This window comes from Lonchura striata, chromosome 1A (assembly GCF_050655825.1).
Source record: "Lonchura striata isolate lonStrDom1 chromosome 1A, ASM5065582v1, whole genome shotgun sequence".
In the NCBI taxonomy this organism is placed as follows: domain Eukaryota; kingdom Metazoa; phylum Chordata; class Aves; order Passeriformes; family Estrildidae; genus Lonchura; species Lonchura striata.
The window spans coordinates 23465829-23482872 of NC_140741.1; the positions used below are offsets into that span (position 1 = coordinate 23465829).

General features: G+C 42.3%; 1 protein-coding gene across 2 annotated transcripts in view; it reads left to right on the forward strand.

Moving 5' to 3' along the window:
- The window catches only part of CHST11 (carbohydrate sulfotransferase 11), a 157793-nt gene that overhangs the window by 90031 nt on the left and 50718 nt on the right, over nt 1–17044 (forward strand). The window lies entirely within an intron of this gene.

Consider the following 17044-nt stretch of genomic DNA (forward strand, 5'->3'; position numbering starts at 1 on the left):
TTGTTCACTGGAGTCCTCCTTTCAAATCATCTGCTTTACATAAATCTGTTACTAAGAGAAACATGCAGGAATAACATGACTGGTAATAGAAGCTCCAGAGGTAGCAGATTTTTACAGCAAAAGCAGACAGTGCCTGGAGGAATATAATTCTTCCTATTGTACATACACTATTTCTCTTTAGAACACTGAGTTTATATTTTAACAGAAATAGAGCTAGTCCTCCTTTGCATGGGCTCTATAGGCTTTTTCATGTCAGTGGAAACATTTCTGGGAAAGTAGAATTGGACCTCTTGTGTTTCCTCCTTCTGCAGAAGTTAGTCTAATGTGGATTTGTCCAGAGGCAAGTATTAAAGGCACCCATTTTTCCAGAAACAGGACATTAAATATAGACTGTGTTGGTAACACCTGCAAGGTTTGGTATTGTGTTATCTGTCATCAGACATAGCAGCCTGGATTTTTAAGGAGGTGGAAATCTTTGACTACAAAGTAAATTTCTTGCTACTGTATTTGTGTCCTGTTCACCTTGTTAATGCCTACAGAAGTTTGAATAGCAAAGAGGGGAGACCTGTCTGCCAGGCTGGGGTGGCACAGTCACTCCTTCCATGCTCACCTTTGGCATAACTTACAGCCTGCCATATTTTCCTGCTTTGTTCAGGTTGCTGAGGGGAAAAAAGCCTACTAGGAAAGGATAAAGAAATATCTTTTGAGACTGGATTTATCTGAAGCTTGGTAATGTTTTCAGTTATTAGCCCAGGCATAGCTCTGAAGCAGGCAGGCTGCATGGAGGGGATGTTGGAGCTGAAGGCTCCTCACTCAGGCTGTAGCTGAAGACAGTGAGGCTGCACCTGGCTGACAGAGTAAGTTGGTATTATTCAGGCTTGAAGTGTCGGGGGGGAAAAAAAGACAACTTAAGCAAGAAAAAACCCATCTTCTTAGGCAAGGCTCATTGTAGCAGCTCATTATGGCTGGAGTGCTTTATCTGCCACAGCCAAGGTCTCTGGGTTGCTCCAGGGGATTCCCAATTCCCCATTTGTCAGGATTGTGGATATCCTGTTTGGAAACACCATTACTGAATGTACTTCCCCTTTGGTTTATTAGGAGCTGCAAAAGCTCTTCCAAATGTGCTCTCCACATAGTCTCTAATTTGTTTGGTCTTTGTGCTGTCCAGAGAGCGTACTACATGGTTACAGTTGCCAAATTGTTGTAAAAATGATAAAAAATACTGGTATAGTTTTGGGAAAATAATTCTTTTTTCTTTTGGTGTCTTAATCTATTTCAGAAAAAATCATCCTTTAAGTCAGGATCCCACTTTGTGGGGTTTCCCTTAATCTACTCTTAATAAAGCTTAGATTAACATCTCTAGACAGCATTTAGCCTGTATAATGTCACTGTTCTCTTTTGCCTCATCCTGTTTCAATTTCTACTCTCTACCAACAGCAATCTTCATCTCCTCTACACCTGAAGAGAGAATAGAGAAAAGTAGACCTCCCAGCTTAGCCTGTGTGCATTAACCCTTCTTTAGCACAATCAATCCATGTAAAATAAAGAAAATTATATTAGGCAAACATTGAGAGCTTATTCAGATGGATGATAGAAGTATTAAGAACAAAAGGTCAAATACTTAGCCAATTAAATAGACATAACAGAACTGAATGCTTCTCCATGTGACACTTGATACAGAATTTGACCTCTGCTTTTGTTAATATTTGCCCATCTCCTGCTGCTTCTGAGAAGATAAGTTCTTTCTTCTAGTTCTGAAATTGAAGAGCATTATCTGTCCACCTAATAATAGCAACAATAGCTATTATTATTATTAATAATAACTATTATTATTATTAAAATTATGTATGTACTATAGGGCTTAAAAGGTGCAAATTGGGTAAAAATTGTGTTTAGTCAAGAAAAGCTGTGTTGCTCTAGTGGATCAGTGGCAAAACTCTAGTAGACTGAGACAAGTGGTATTGGAGGCAGCTTTGATATTTCAACTTTAACTGTTCCTCTAAACTTTATATTTGCATGAAATATTTAATGCAAGTCCACAAGACGTTTGGTTTCAAATGACAGCTGTTTCCTTTTAATTTACACAAAGATATTACAAAACCCAGAGGAGTTTCTGTAATGAGATTTTTAAATCCCTCCTCTTTTCCCGGATCTCCCAGTGAGGATAACAGTTATTGCCTCTCAGTGTTACTGTGCAAGAAAACCAGATGAGAGCTGAGCTGTAGAGAATTTATGATTTAGCCTAAAACACGGACTTGAAGAAGAGGTTGTTCTTAGGTTTCCAGTCATGCATTTAAACACCTGTTTGGAAGCCTCCAAAGCTGAGGTTTGCACTCATTCCCTGGCTGCTGGTGCCCTTCTGGGGAGGGGAGTGGCAGCAGCCCCTGGGGCCTGACAGCCACTGGGATTCCATTTAGGGACTTAGGTGGGACCAGAATGAGGAAGGCTTGGGTGGCTTTGTTAAACCACACATACATTACAGGAGTTAGTTGGAAATGTTGTGTGAAGATCTCACCTTGTAAGTAGGTGAGGCAGATGAGAGGTTCCCATCCCTGTTTTACAGGTGGGGAAATGAAGTGTAGCAAGATTACAGGACTTAGTGGAGATCACAGGGGAAGCCAAGGAGAGAATAACAACTGAGTCAAGGTCTCGGGAAGGCTGTTCTTCGCCTTTAATTAGTCTGTCAGAAACATGCCATAGTTTCTTATACTGTGTATCAGTAATTACAAAAGCATACACAGCAGCCTGTGTTTGGAGGGTTGCCCAGGCAGGAAAACAACACTGTTTGTTGAGCAAGTAATGGGATTTTTATGAAGGCATAATAAATGAAATTTATATGGAGGTAGCTTAGTAGATACATGGTGCGGAAAGGTGTACTCCGTGCAGTGAGAAAAGGCAGTAGTTATCTTCCTATTAAATAACAGTGTGAATATCCCTACTAACTTCTTAACAAATCTGTTAGTGGTTTTCTGTGTCTGGAAACATAATTAGAGTCACTGGCAGCAAATACCACATCTGGCAGTAGAGAAGAATGTGGCACCTCTTGTTGCTGTGTTGAGGCAGAAGTGGAACTGTGTGCCTGTGGCTTTGCTGTGCAGAGGTGTAGGTGGTGTCTGTCTCCAGGCCCATGCTCATCTCACCCTTTCAAGGCAATCAGGGAAAAAGAAAAGAAATAAATTAAAAAGTAAAGAACTGTTATAGAACCTGCAGCTTCTGGTAAGGAGGCTGGTAAGAATTTGGACCAACACCTGTTCTTCTCAATGTAATAGGTATCTGAGTAGAGTGTCTTTCTGTTAACCCTCCAGATGGGACTGCCTGACTGCAGCTCTTAACTGGCAGCATTATTTGGCATTCTGAATTTTGTAAAGATCATCCCTTAAAAGCTGAGAGAGACCAGCTGATGGCTTTTTCATTTGTCTGTATGGCAAACATCATAATAATTTTGGTAGATTCAATAGCTGTCTTAATATTTTACATATTACTAATAATGGCTGGAGCTGTGAGGGAAGTGACACACCTGTCCAGATGATCTGAAGGACACATGGGAGTGTGGTCAGTTGGAGCTAGCCTGTCTTTAACCTGTCCCTTGCCATGTCCCCAGTACATCTGACCACAAAGACTACACCACAGTAACAAGGCCGAGCTCAGTACCCACCAGGGCTGGCCTTGGGTTTTCCATCTTGCAGCTGAGCTATGTTGTAGCTCTGCTCAATGAAATCTGGAGAAACAGTTTTGCTGGATTTCTATGCAGAGATGAGACCTTTCCTAGCTGCAGATAGACATTGACTTTGGTGCAATCATCTAAGGATTTTCAACAGCAATTTCCTGTGGGTTCTCTGAAAGCCATTTTCCCATTCAGTGTCATTCCCATACATGACAGTAGCCTTCTCTGAAGGAACACCCTAAATTACTAGGAGAGTTGACTCATCTGTTGCTTTCCTAAAGAATAATCTTTAATTCATGATCTATTCACTTGTGGGCTGGGTGCTTCTTAGCCTGGATTTGAGAGGGAGTTGGGCTTGTTTAAAGCCTTCAGTATTAAGCCCACTGGGTTTAGCTGAATGTTTATTGGAACATAAAAGCTTAGGAGACTGATAAGGCGCATGAGTTCTGTATTAGTCTATTATTTCTTTTAAGACATACTTTTGTATGTGATGCAGTTGTTAAAGAATAAAGAGACAAGCTACGAACTGGCCCACACCTCTCTAGAGATTGCTGTAACTCTGCAAAATCAGATACTTAAAGGATTAAACAGTTAATATTGTAGCTGATGATAAGAAGCAGGGCTTGTTTTAAACCCCCATTAATATAAATAGAAATAGTTCTTGTTAACTTCAGGGGTGGACTTTTCTGCAAGACAGTGTGTATATTTGAAGTAACCAAACTGGACAGTCCTACACATGGATTGTCTGTTGCTGACAGTGAAAGTGCTGGAGGTTCACTTAGAGAGTATCTCAGTTATTTGGGAGAATGATGGATGTAAGCTGAAGGTCTGGAGGTGAAATGTTATTTTCTCTGAAAGCCCTCAAAGTATTCAAAAATGTCTCTCTAGTTGTGCTGCCTAACTTCCCGGACTGTTTGTTTTTCAGAAAATAATGTTGGGAAATGAACACACAGACATATTGTTTGTATGTGGTTTTTCTTTGCCAGACCTAGAGAAACTTGTTATTGATAATATATTCCAGCATCTTAGGAGACTGCACTGTGGTAGGCATAGAAGAATTGTTTGTGTCATTAAGCCCCCATGAAAAATGACAAATTGGATTTTAGAAATCCAGTTTTTTCAAATGCTTACATTGTTGAAATATTCTTTAAAAACCTCCATAACTGTTCTAGTGTGTCATAGTTGGGAATCTCCTAAGTGAACAAAAACGAGTTTTGTGTGAATCTCACTAAAAATATTTTAATTGTTTTCCTTCCTACTTTGACATCTGAGTAGAACTCTTCAAGGGGTAAAAACAACTTTCATGGTCTCATTCTCTGTGGGATACCTCAGGAGGCAAAGAGAAAAGACAAGGGTGTCTGCAAATGAGCCTAAGTTGGAGCCTGTGCCCTGTAACCGTATCTCCTATGTCTGGCTTGTGTGACTGCAGGGTGAATACCTGCATACAAAGCAGCTGGGAAGTTCAGATCTCAGTCCTAAGCCTAGATTTGGATTCATTAAGTGATTCTCCTTCTATTGTATCTATTGTTTGTACCTAAAGTGCACTGGGACCCACCAGAGTCAGTTAGGGGTTTTATGATAATTGCAAGACCACCCCACACCATACATGACAGCACTGAAACGAGTGGCTGCTTGTTCATCCCACAGCCTAAAGGAGAAAACAAAGTCTCCTGGATGAAGCTCCAAATCCCTCTTCAACCTGCACAGCGTAACAGGGGTGGAAAAATATCCTTTTTTATTATGTCTGTGCTGAAATGTGCTGCTAAAACCAATTTCCCCAGAACCAGCACAGTTTAATGGTGATTTATGCACTGAAGCAGGTCTGGCATTTAGATCCCTATTTAGTTCTTTATTATACTGTTATCACTCAGGCCACCTCTACATTAATGGAAAAAAATTACTTTCTGACTAAAAATAAATTTTTAAAAAAGTTTTTCAGTTTTCATCAGTAATGTTTGGGGTTTTGTTAAAAACAAAGAACCAACTAAAATCCTCAGCCCAACACAGCAGTCAGACAGTGAAAGACAGCTGCATGTTTGTAAGCCTTTGTATTTTCAGCCCTGGAAGGAAAAATATATACACCAAGCAAAGCAGAGCACCATGATCCATGCATCAGCTTCACATTTGGGTGATGGTAATAGTCAATCACAGAGCTAGTCAATTTATTCTGCCTGGTAGCGGAGAACATGTTGTAGATATACCCATGACTGAGATCATTTAGAACAGCTGTAAGTACATGGGGAAGAGAAAACTATATTCTGACAAAACAAATTTCAACAGGGTATGCCAGGCACTTTCTAAAATGGGTTTCTGGGTGTCCAAATAATTCATGCAAAGCCTTGAAAGTTTCACCTTTGACGCATGGGAAATGGTCTGTTAAAAAAACAGAAAACACTGTGAGAGTAGTTTGTAGTTAAGCTGCTGGATGCTGTGGAAATTAGTAGCATTAATCCATTCAGGTCCTACTGTCCTTGGAAATTTTCAGTCACCCAGTGCCCGATGAAGTGCAGCTCTGGTGTGGATGTGTTAACAGGGAGAGCTGGGCATAATAGCAGGCATTGTATCCCCATCAGGCATTCAGCAGCACGCTGTAAAAATTATCACAGGGGTTTGTCAGCAGGATGTAAGCATTTGCTAGTCATCTGTCTTTTGGGATTTCTGCCTGGCAAAGGCCCTCTCTGACGTATCTTCTCACTTCCCAGTATCAATACAACAAGCATTTGAATATTTCCATATAATTTGTTCCAAAGGGAATACAGAGGATGCAGAGAGGGAAAAGAGACTGAGATTTCTGTTTTACTCAGAACTGGGTTCCACCCCCCACCCCCCCCATCTCCATTAGTATATTGAAAAACACCATCAGCTAGGGGGAATGTTTGATATGAAACAGTAGTGAAAATGTCATTACAGCATTTTTCTTCTTCAGAGCTCTGCCCACCAGGGCCCATAATCCCAGCACAGAGGGATGCTGGCTTCTTTGCTTTGCTGTCTCATGTCAACCACTTTTTAAAGGATTTTTTTCAGTGTCTGGTTCACTACACACTGCAGAAGAATAGAGGTGAGATCCAGGTATATCATGAAAGACCACCTGAAGATGAGTCCCTGTTTTCTCCTACTGAGAGGCATCTAACATCAGCGAGGCAAGGCACAGCTCCCAGCACAGACAGTGAATTGTGCACTCTCAGGGAATGAACTGCATAATCAGGGAGTCTGTCTCCATCTCCTGCTGCAATCAGCAGTGTTTTAAAGGCTCCACTCAGCACTCCAGCACTGACTTCCTTGCTGCAGCTCACAGCACTGCCAGGCTCCTTGGGACAGAAATGGCTGGTGGTAATCAAAGAGCTGATAAGGAAGTATCTCATGAAAGTCCTCAGTGATGTGCTCATGGAGGAGAGCTATCCCTGGCATTCTTAAATAAATAAGAGTTTTTTGTTACACAAGACCTCTCAGGGAGAGGAGGAATAGGAGTATTTGGGATCAGATGCTTTCTTGACTTGGTATTATTTGCTTAAGTTTGGAAACTTGGCAGCCTCAGGCTTTCATTAAATTTTGATTTTTGTGTATTTAGACCAGGCTACAGGAAGAGGTAGAGCAGTTGTGGGCCTACCAAAGCAGTTTTGGTAGTTTTCATGCTGCTTAATAACTGTAAATTTTAATGTGTGCTTTGTTTTTTTGTAAGGTAGGGAAACTTAGTGGCTCTTCTTTGCCTCTAAGTCTTTTGCTTTCCACATCTTTTCAGGTTGTTCCCATTGAAGTATTTTTGTCTCAAAGAGCACATGCCTCAACATTGCAAATGGGCAGAGGGCTCAAACTCACCGTGCTGTTTTGGGGAGCAGATAAACCTTTTAGGCTGGACTCAGAATCGTACAATGGCCAGGGTTGGAAGGGACCTTCAAGACCATCTATTTCCAGCCCCTGGCCTGGACAGGGACTGCCACAGTCCCTGATGCCAGGGGACTGATCCCAAGGCCAGTTGGTCGATGCTTGACCAACTGGCCTTGGAGTCAGTCCTGGTGTGGAAGGAATCCTTTGGGACTTAGCAGCTTTGTAAGCCACAAGCAACTTAGCAGCTGCTCTGCTCAAGTGCTCTGATTTTAATTACATATACTTCCATATCTCTCAGTACCATTTGTCACCTTGCAAAGCATCTTTTAATCTTTTCCTGGTTTCAGAGTGGCAGGTTCTTGATCACCTGTTGCACACCTTAACAACCAATTAATTCCCATCTTGTTGTGCCTTGTCTTCTGGAAAGCTGTCAGCAATCATCACTTTGCCAGGCAGGCTTTGCAGGCAAAAAGCAGCAGATAGAGAGGAACTTGAGTGAGGTCACTCAGCTTTGCTTTCTCATTTGTTCCTCTGGTTCCCTCACACTTTAATAGTCACAAGTGGTAACCTATTTTAGTTGAGCCCAATTATAGTGAGATTTTTTTAGAAATCCCTGCAGCTGGATGTTTATATTGGCACAAAGGTATGCTTAATGCATATTTTACAGACCAAGGAGCTAATTTTGGGAATCTGCTAGCAGCATTTGAATGCCCCATTATAATGCTAGGATTTGTAAATTGAGGCTTTGAATAGGTTTGGCTTAAACACTAGAGGAATGAGATGGTCTTTAGACCTGGCTGCAAGTTTAGCATCTAATACAAAGTCAGTGGAAAATCAATTCGTCTTTCCATTTGCTTTAATGGACTTTTGGATCAAACCCATATTCTTAAAAGCATTTGAGTACATGAATAGTGTCAGGTTTTTAGACAGGTTTTTAATTTGCAAGCCTGAGTAGTTGCTGGTGGAACCCTAGGTATGCAGACATCTGCAGATAGGGCCTTCTGCTTCTAAGTGACTGTACCAGAGCCTGTGTTTGCTTGTGTCCAGAAAAAAGGGAAGCCTTGTGCAGACTGGTCTAAAAATTCAATTTTTTTTTTAAGTAATTTATTAGAGAATTTATACTTCAGAAATACTAGTGTAAAAAGACAGTTAACTGACATCCTTCCTCAAGGAATGCTAGAGGTTTGGGAAAAAAAGGGCTTGCTCTGAGCCAACTAGTGCAAGCATATGACTGCCTTCACCCAAATGCCACAATGGCTGAAAAAGTATGAGCAAAGCCCTGTAGAAGACAACAGTGAGTTTCCTTGTGTTAAAAAAATTACATACAAAAAATAAATCAACAGAAGCACTACTAATCTACATCATTATGCTGTAGATCCTTCAAATGCAAATGGTTTATTACTTTGCCTATACAATAAATTCACTGCAAAAACAACTCTTCACATTCCTTATGCTTTTAACCTTGGCCTTGACTGCTGAAAATGTTCTTTTTATTTAATGATTCAGTGTTCCTACTGCTTGGCAAGCTTCTGGTTCGGCACATAAGGGGAATTTGATTGAAAAGCTGTGCTACATTCAGGATCAAATCCTCGGGACAATTCAGTAAGGGTGCAGCACAGCTCAGTGAAGGAGCTGCTCAGGTTTGTGGAAGCTGAGGTTGGCTCTAAGAAAAAGCAATTGCCTTTTTAGTCAGTGCAAATTGGCAGGAGCTTTCTCCAGCAGGTGCCTTGTTGATCTTGCCCTGCAGTTGTGTGAAGCCCTCTGTAAGTGTGGTGTGAAGCCTCTCAGAGCTGGGATCTTCCCATAAGGTGTGGGAGGGCAGCTTTGCACACTGCATCTTGCACCTCCTGTATATGGATCAAGGCAAACACAAGATAATACAGTTCTGCAAAATGTCATGGAAGTTTTAGTGTCCTCCATGGTGCATGTGTACATGCCCAGGGCATAAGCATCTGCCATTAAATACTTAGTGAATGTTCTTCTGAGCTGGGGTCTTACATGTGAGTTTGGTTAAGTCCAGTCTGACTGCTCTTGGATGCTTGATGGTGTTGTCTTTCCTCCATTTCTCCCCCTCATTTGTATGAGCTTTATGTCAGAAATCAGGAATAATGAAACAAAGAGAAGATAGAGATAATTACATTAAGAAAGTCAAGGCCATTTGAAGCTTCTTTCCTGACTTTTATATTTCCTTTCATTGCATTTGATGGTTTACCTTGAGGCAAGAAAGGGAGGTAGGAAATTTGCATGAAGATGGAATTACTTTAACACTTTCCTCTTTGAATTTACATGGGCTACTCAGTTTTTTACTGAGGCCTAAGGGGTAATTTCATCAAGGTCCACTCAGGCAAGAGACAGCACATGAGATCAGCTTTCCTGATATTGCATGTGGCTTCAGTGCTGCACTAGGCAAGAAGAAACCACCCATACTTCTCTGCATGAATGCAGGAGGAGTTGTCTGGGACTTGGATGAGATTCTGGGAAAATGAGCCAGCAGTCTGGCTGCTAGGGGGGGAGGGTCTACCCTATGTGTAGCCCTTGGAGAGAGCAGAGGAAGCTCTATCCCAGATTACTGCCCAGATTACCCTTCTGAGGAGGTCCTGGGAGTCCTCTCAGTCTTGCTATGATGAAATATTACCTTGGCTCCCCTCCTGGAGTGCTTATATGCTTTTCCAAATTTGAGCTATAAGCAAATAATGAACCTATGTAACAGGCATATTTCTTCTCATCCTCAATCATTCTTGTGTATAAGAGCTTTGGTATTATTTGGATGGAAAGTTCCAGCTGTAGAGAGCAATCCTTGCACTTATCAACAGAGTGTTTGCAAATCCTGTCAAACTTTTAATTTAGGGTAGTTTAAAACTACCTTGTTGTCCTTGTTTAAAATCCAGAGAAACTAAGCACTTTTGAAAATGCCTTGCTGGACACAGGAATCCTTACAAATTTCCAACTGGCTGCCCAAGTGTGTACAAAAAACTAGCAGTAGAACAAGGAATATTACCCTCCCTCCCTCACCCCCCATTCCATATTATGTCCAGAGAGCTGCTTTAGCCTTTCTGTGACTGTACAGTCATGGGGAGGAAAAAGCAAGCCCTCTGTAAACTGCTATTTTAAGAGCAACTTGTAACCTTGTTACTCAGTTGCTTCTTTCAAGTTAGCAAAAATCTAACTTTGAGTATAAGCAAGGTTCTCAGGAAAAGGTGCACAAGGGTGCTCCATGGCCAAATAACCTTGAAATTCTGTAGAAATTGGGTACTTGAACTCCTTCCATTTCTTCTGAAAATCTCAGCCTTAGTCTGTCCACTGCAGTGGGCTTTTCTGCAGTCTGGTGAAAAATTACTCCCTTTCAGAGCTAAGTAAATCGTCATGATTTAAATCCCATCTTTTACATGTGTTTGGGGGTAAGGGGGATGTTTGTTTATTTATTATAGAATACACTAACTGGCTGTCTGGCTTCCACTGCCATGGAGAAATGCAATGAGAGACCCTATTCAAAACCAGCATTAGCTGTGGGGAGCAGCCTGCACAGGGAAGCCTGCCCAGATTACCTTTCTGTACTCCTTATTTTTCCTTTGGCATACATCTTTGATGAATTTTTGGACAATTACATACATTTTTGGTCTGATTTTATGGTTTTCTTCAGAGTAGAGATTGAGAACTTCACTGTGTGTGAATAAGGAGAGCAAATGTGGGTATTAAAGAGCCACTTCATCCTTTGTCTTGTCCCTGAGCTAAACTGTATCTGGATCATTTGAGAAGAAAAAGCCCTCAGTGATCAGCATCAGTGCTAAATTCACTTGATTTTTGCACATTTCCCTTTGCAGCCCACCTTACTTGCAGTAAAGGCTTTTTGTGGCCACCCTGCCATACAGCATGCAACTAACTTGCACACTTTTATAAAGTTTTTTTTTGAAAAGCCACATCTTGGTTAAGGGTTTCCCCCAGTTTTTTGTTAACAGCTATTTAATCTTGCAGAAAGCTTTGGTTTTCGCTGCTGACAATTAAGACAGTGAGTGAAAAACCACTTCTGGAATGGGTTTTGGTATAACAGAGATGTTATGTCTGCAGAGAGGGGGAGCAGATCCTGCTGGGCACAGCACCACTTGTGGACCATTAGGATCCTGCCTGTTGCCATTGAAGCACCACAACCCCAGCCTCATGGGACTAGCACAGCTTACAGCAGCCTTTGCATCCTGCTGGGCTCAGATTAGTTGCCTACTGACCAAAGCATATGTCAGCCTTCCCAGGCTGAATTGCTGGGAGCACCTGTAGGGCAAGGAGAGAAAATCAGGGAACAGTTTGTCTGAATGGATTAATTCAGACTTGTCATACCTCATTTGTGCAGTGTGGTGCCCAACTGTGCCATCTCAGTGCCTTGGGGACACAGGGTGGCTCAGGTGGCAATGATGTGCTGCTGAATCCCAGCTTTCAGAACAGAGCCCAAAGCTTAGGTGAGTGTTCCCAAAACCCCTCATCTTGCCACCCACTTAGTCCTGCATGCAAGTACAATGTGCCCTGCAGTCCTGAGGCTGACTTAGTACAGGTCATTTCATTCACTCATTTCATGAGTGCACTGTGAGTAAACTCTGTAAGGCTCCTTCCTTCACTGTTGCCACAATTTTTTTTCCTTCCTGAAATTCCAAGTCATTGCCACCTTTTTCTTACTTCCAGCAAAAATCACTTGACATCCTCTTTAGGTAGAGGGAGCAACTCTGAGGTCAGAGAAGCCCAAGGCTTGGAGGCTGGCCTGCCTCTCTTTGCCCTCTGGCCTCCAGAGAGGGAACATTTACTCTTTTGAAATTCCCACCAGAGGCTCTTCGCTTCTGCTTCCTTTCTAATCATTAATTTACAGAAATTGTCTTTTCAGAAAAATCTGCAGGATGTGCCCTGAGCGCACCTATGTATTTTTAAAGAGCTTTTAGCTGATTCCCCTGGTGTGAATGATGAGATTGATTAGGGGAATAAAGACCTGTTAAAACAGAAGTAAGAGGTCATTCATTACGCTGTACCACCTCATATTGCCTGGTTTCCAGCTATTAAGAATACATGAGATACTGGGCTGTTGGAAATGGACACACAATCCTTACTTTTATCCTAAGGTAGACTCTAGTCCATGTAATTTAACAGTGTCCTAAAAGTCCAGCTTATATTTTACAGGCTCACGCTTTGAAGTGTGATACTTTTAGCACTCAGGATACGACAGGCATTAAATTTCAGTACTTGTTAAATTACGAATAATTGTCTCCACTCTGCTCAGTTTTGTGTAAGGAAAGAGCCAAGCAAGATTTTCACATTAACCATCTGAGCTCAGTTGTGCCATGCCTGTCAACAAGTGAAACATGCTCAAGTTTCCCATTGCATTTCCACCACTTTCTTGGATTTGTAGGTATTTATTCTCAGCTAAGGAAGTTTGAGGATTTCAGGGTAACCTGTTGGAAATGTGTGGGAATGTCTCTCAATAAGCAATCTGTGACTGCTCTGGCTTAAGGTAAAATTTAGCAGCCAGGCAAGCCTGTAGAGGAATAAAGACATGCTTTCTTTCCTCCTGCAGTGCACGGAGCCGGGGCTGGGAGGTGAGCGTGGAACAACACCGACAGTGTTCCCGGACACCCGGCTGCCTCCCCTGCTGTAGTTTTCCACAGTGGCAGAGGGAGTCTAGTAAGCTGCAGAGGCAAGGCAACCCTTTAAAGGAAAATTATGTGCACAGAGAAAAAGAAAATAAGGCAGGGTAGTGACTCCCAGGCCAGCATCTTTGCTGCTGTGTGCGTTCAGTCAGTCTCCAAGCAACCAGCAACGTAATAAGGACACAATGAGTCAGACTCAAACAGTGCCGCTTATGCACCTTCATATCAAGGTCTGTATATATTCGGTGTCTACAAGCCCAGTCTTACCTTCCTCATCCATGCTAATTTATTAAATGTGAGGAGCTGGCAGGCAGCTGGCCTCCTGCATGCTCGGTGCAGCCTCCTCAGCCAGATCTGCAGCTGGAGTGGCTGGGTGCAGGTCATCATGCCCACTTCTGCCAGGCTTCCTTGCAGCCATCTTCAAAGCCTACAGTTCATTTCCCAAGGACTCCTTTCATTTTGCAGCTTCTCTAAGCTTTGGACTGAGTCTGTTAGTCCTCCTGCTGTAGATTTGCAGCTTGCCTGGGCTTTGAAAGGTGGAGGTACATGGAGATGGGTAGTGACTTGTCTGGGAAAAGAAGCCCCTGAATTTCTGAGCACAGAGGGAGTATAGATAAGAGGTGCACCGTGTGTTTGGATTTATTGGCCCTGTCTTAGCGGTGACATTGGCAGTACCTGTGCTTGGCACAGGTCATGGCTTTGCTGAATGCCTGGCCTTGGTGCCAGCAGTGCTGCAGACAGCACAGCTTGGTGTTCGGACGCAGGAGAGCACACTGGGGTAGTTTCATCTATTTTAGGTGCGTCATTGGAACAGGATCAACACAGATATAATAAAAGCACACTTTGTAGCAGAGAGGAAACTACTGAAAGAGAATACTGTTGCAAAAAAAGCATGAAGGAAATTTCCACTGATCCCAGAAACCCAGCTAGGTACAGCCTCCAGACCAAGACTCCTTCAGTCTCCAGTGCTATTCTTTCAGATTAAATCAATATTTATGATTTTCTTTTTTCCAGTTAGCACACTCTGGAGGTGATTGATAAATGTAAGAAATCATAAATGCATTACTTTGGGCCAGAAAATTGTTTAACAGGCACATCTGAAAGTGTTCAAGGCCAGGTTGGATGGGGCTTTGAACAACCTGATCTCCTGTAAGGGATCTCTGTCCATGGCAGGGGGTTTGGAGCTAGATGGTCATTCAAGGTCCCTTCCAACCCATGTTCTGCATTCTGTGGTTCCATGACAGCCCTGACCTGGGGTCCATCAGGGAGGCTCATAGATGGGGCTCTCCATGTCTCCTCAGGTCTGGCTGCTGGTGCAGCCCCCTCTAACTCTTGTAGCCTTAGTGCAGAGACCCAGGGAAGGGTGTGCCCCTTAAAGGTGGGATGTCACACCTGATCCCATCAAAAAAACTCCAGCAAAAAAGAGTAGGGGAAAATAAAAATAGAAAAGCATTTATTGTTTGGTTCGATGCATTAGCCCTTTTGGGTTGGCAGTAGTTGTCGTGGGCAAGTAACAAAAGCCAACCCAAACCAACAGCACTGTGGGACTGGTAATTTGTAATAAAGATATTAATCCAAGCACTTGGATCCCCTGCAGAATTTTTACTGTCATAAAAAGCTCCTCTTCACAGCAAGTGTTTGCCCTCAGCTAATGAGTGGAACACAGAAGCCCAGAGAGAGCCCTGCCCTAGCAGCATGAGCCAGACCCACTTCATGGCACCCTTCCAAATACTTCCTGGTGGAAAAACTGTGTGTAGTCACAGGCTCCCATTCCCCTGAGAGGGGAGATGGGAATACTTTGACAAAACCTCAGGATTTTGGCATGGGTGACACCCAAGTCTGGTCTCTCTGTGGGACACACCAGTGTTGCTGTGTGGATTTTAGTGGAAATTAATGGTCAGGCTCTTACAGTAAATGCAGTGCTAGACTGTCCCAGCAATTCGAGCACATCACCCCTTCTGAAGAGGAATGTCCCTTTCCCATCAGGGGTTTGAGCAGCAGTCTTAATTAAGGCAATCTCTAGGTCTGTTTGTGATTGTGTTTTCACCCATCTGGCTCATATTTGTCATTTTCTTTTCTTCAGTGATGCAAATCTTTTTTCTCTCATCTTGGGTGGCAGTAAAAAAAAAAAAGGCTTTTCTGGAAAATAAAACAGCCTTTTGAGGAAAACAACAAAAAAAAAGTTTCTGTATTAAAATAGAAAACTTCCTTTAAAAGACCCAGCTGTGAGGTTGGCTCAAAATAGATTTGTTAACAATACAGTCTTGATCCAAACCAAAGATTACACTTTGTGGATAAAGATTCACTTTTACTTTGTAAATTCTCGTACATGTTCTTCTAGTTTTCTGGAAGAAAATTCACTAATTTATTTTGCTTTTCTCCACTTTTTTCCCCTCCCCCATTTTTTTACTTTATAATCTCCATGATCTATAAAAATAACCCTAATTTTCCTCTGCTCTGGATAAACCCATAGCTATTACAAACTAGAAGAAAAAGCCCCTTTCATATTGTTGCTATTGGATGTTTGTTTAATTTCAGTGGGGCTTTCTAAAAGTGTAATGGAAGTAGACTTTATTACTATTTGAGGCTTTAATTGCTGTAGTAATATTTTTTTACAGCTCCTTATTTTTATGTTTAAGGGTCCCCAGACCCTTTGATTTATTGGCATTGGCGAATGATTGATAAATGATTGAGGTTACGTAGAAAAACTGAAGGCATTGTATGAAATAGAAGTGGTGCCAGAATGACTGTGCAGGACCCACCAGTGTATTTAATGTGATGCATACTACACAGCTGCTACAAGCTGCAGCCAAAGCTTTCACAAATATCAACTGTTCACTGGGAAGAGACTAAAAAATATAAAAGCAATAAGGGGGGAGGGGGGTGTTTCTTGCTAATGAGGAGAAGTGTGGTGTGTTCTCTTGCAATCTAGCTTTCCATTTCAGTGTCTCAGGGTGCTTATTTCTGGAATATCATAACCACAAAAGAGAATAAGAAAAAGAAAGGTAACAGGCAGGGTTTTCACAGGCACCTAAAGCAGTTAGACACCTAATTTCTGTGACATTTCAATGGGAGTTGTTATTTTTCCCTCATAAACTCCTTTGAAATAGCAAACAAGGGTTTCTGTTTCAGGCTTGTGAGCTTCATCACTGCTTCTGCTGCTATCACTTGTTATTCTGTTTGCAGAAAATTTGGGGGGTTCAGGTACCTGGCAGAAACGGTATTTTTATACTACTTGTATTTTGACCCTAAATTCCAAACAGTTTACACTTATCAGAGTAAGAAGTAATGGGTGCATTCTGGGATGAATGCAGAAGACATTTGCTTTAAAAAAATGCTTCTGCTGATAGCACTCCTTGTGTTAAGTCACCTCAGGTTGTTTTTTTTTCCTTGATGTCTTAAAATGTTTTGAAAAGCTGGTTCTTTAGGAGGAAAAGCACAGAGATAAGTGCAGGATGCCTGTGTTGGAAATGGAATGGTCAAATGGTGCAAAAGCTGAACAACAAGCATTGATTGTTGCCCTTGGCTCATTTCTTAATTCCTGACTTTTAAAGCTCCTGATATTCTTCCCACTGGAGCACACTTTGGTAGGCAACAGTGCCTGGGGTGGGTGGTGGATGTTTCTTCAGGGTCAAGCCCCTGCACAGTGGAGAGGGAGCCCTGGCAACTTTGCATTTGTGGCAGTGTTTTGTGGAGCCTTGCGGGTAACTGGACACAGGCTGTCCCCAGTGTCTAATCCAGGAGCAGATCTGATCCAGGAAATGCTGGACAGGACAAGGAAACCAGGACTACCTGCTTTGGCTGGAATCCCCCGCTGAACTGAACGAAGCATGACACAGAGCTACACCCTGACAGGCGCCAGCTGACTTCAGCTGGGAGCTGGAGCAAGCCCAGCCACGGCATATGTTCGCAATCAAAAAGTCATTAAAAATTC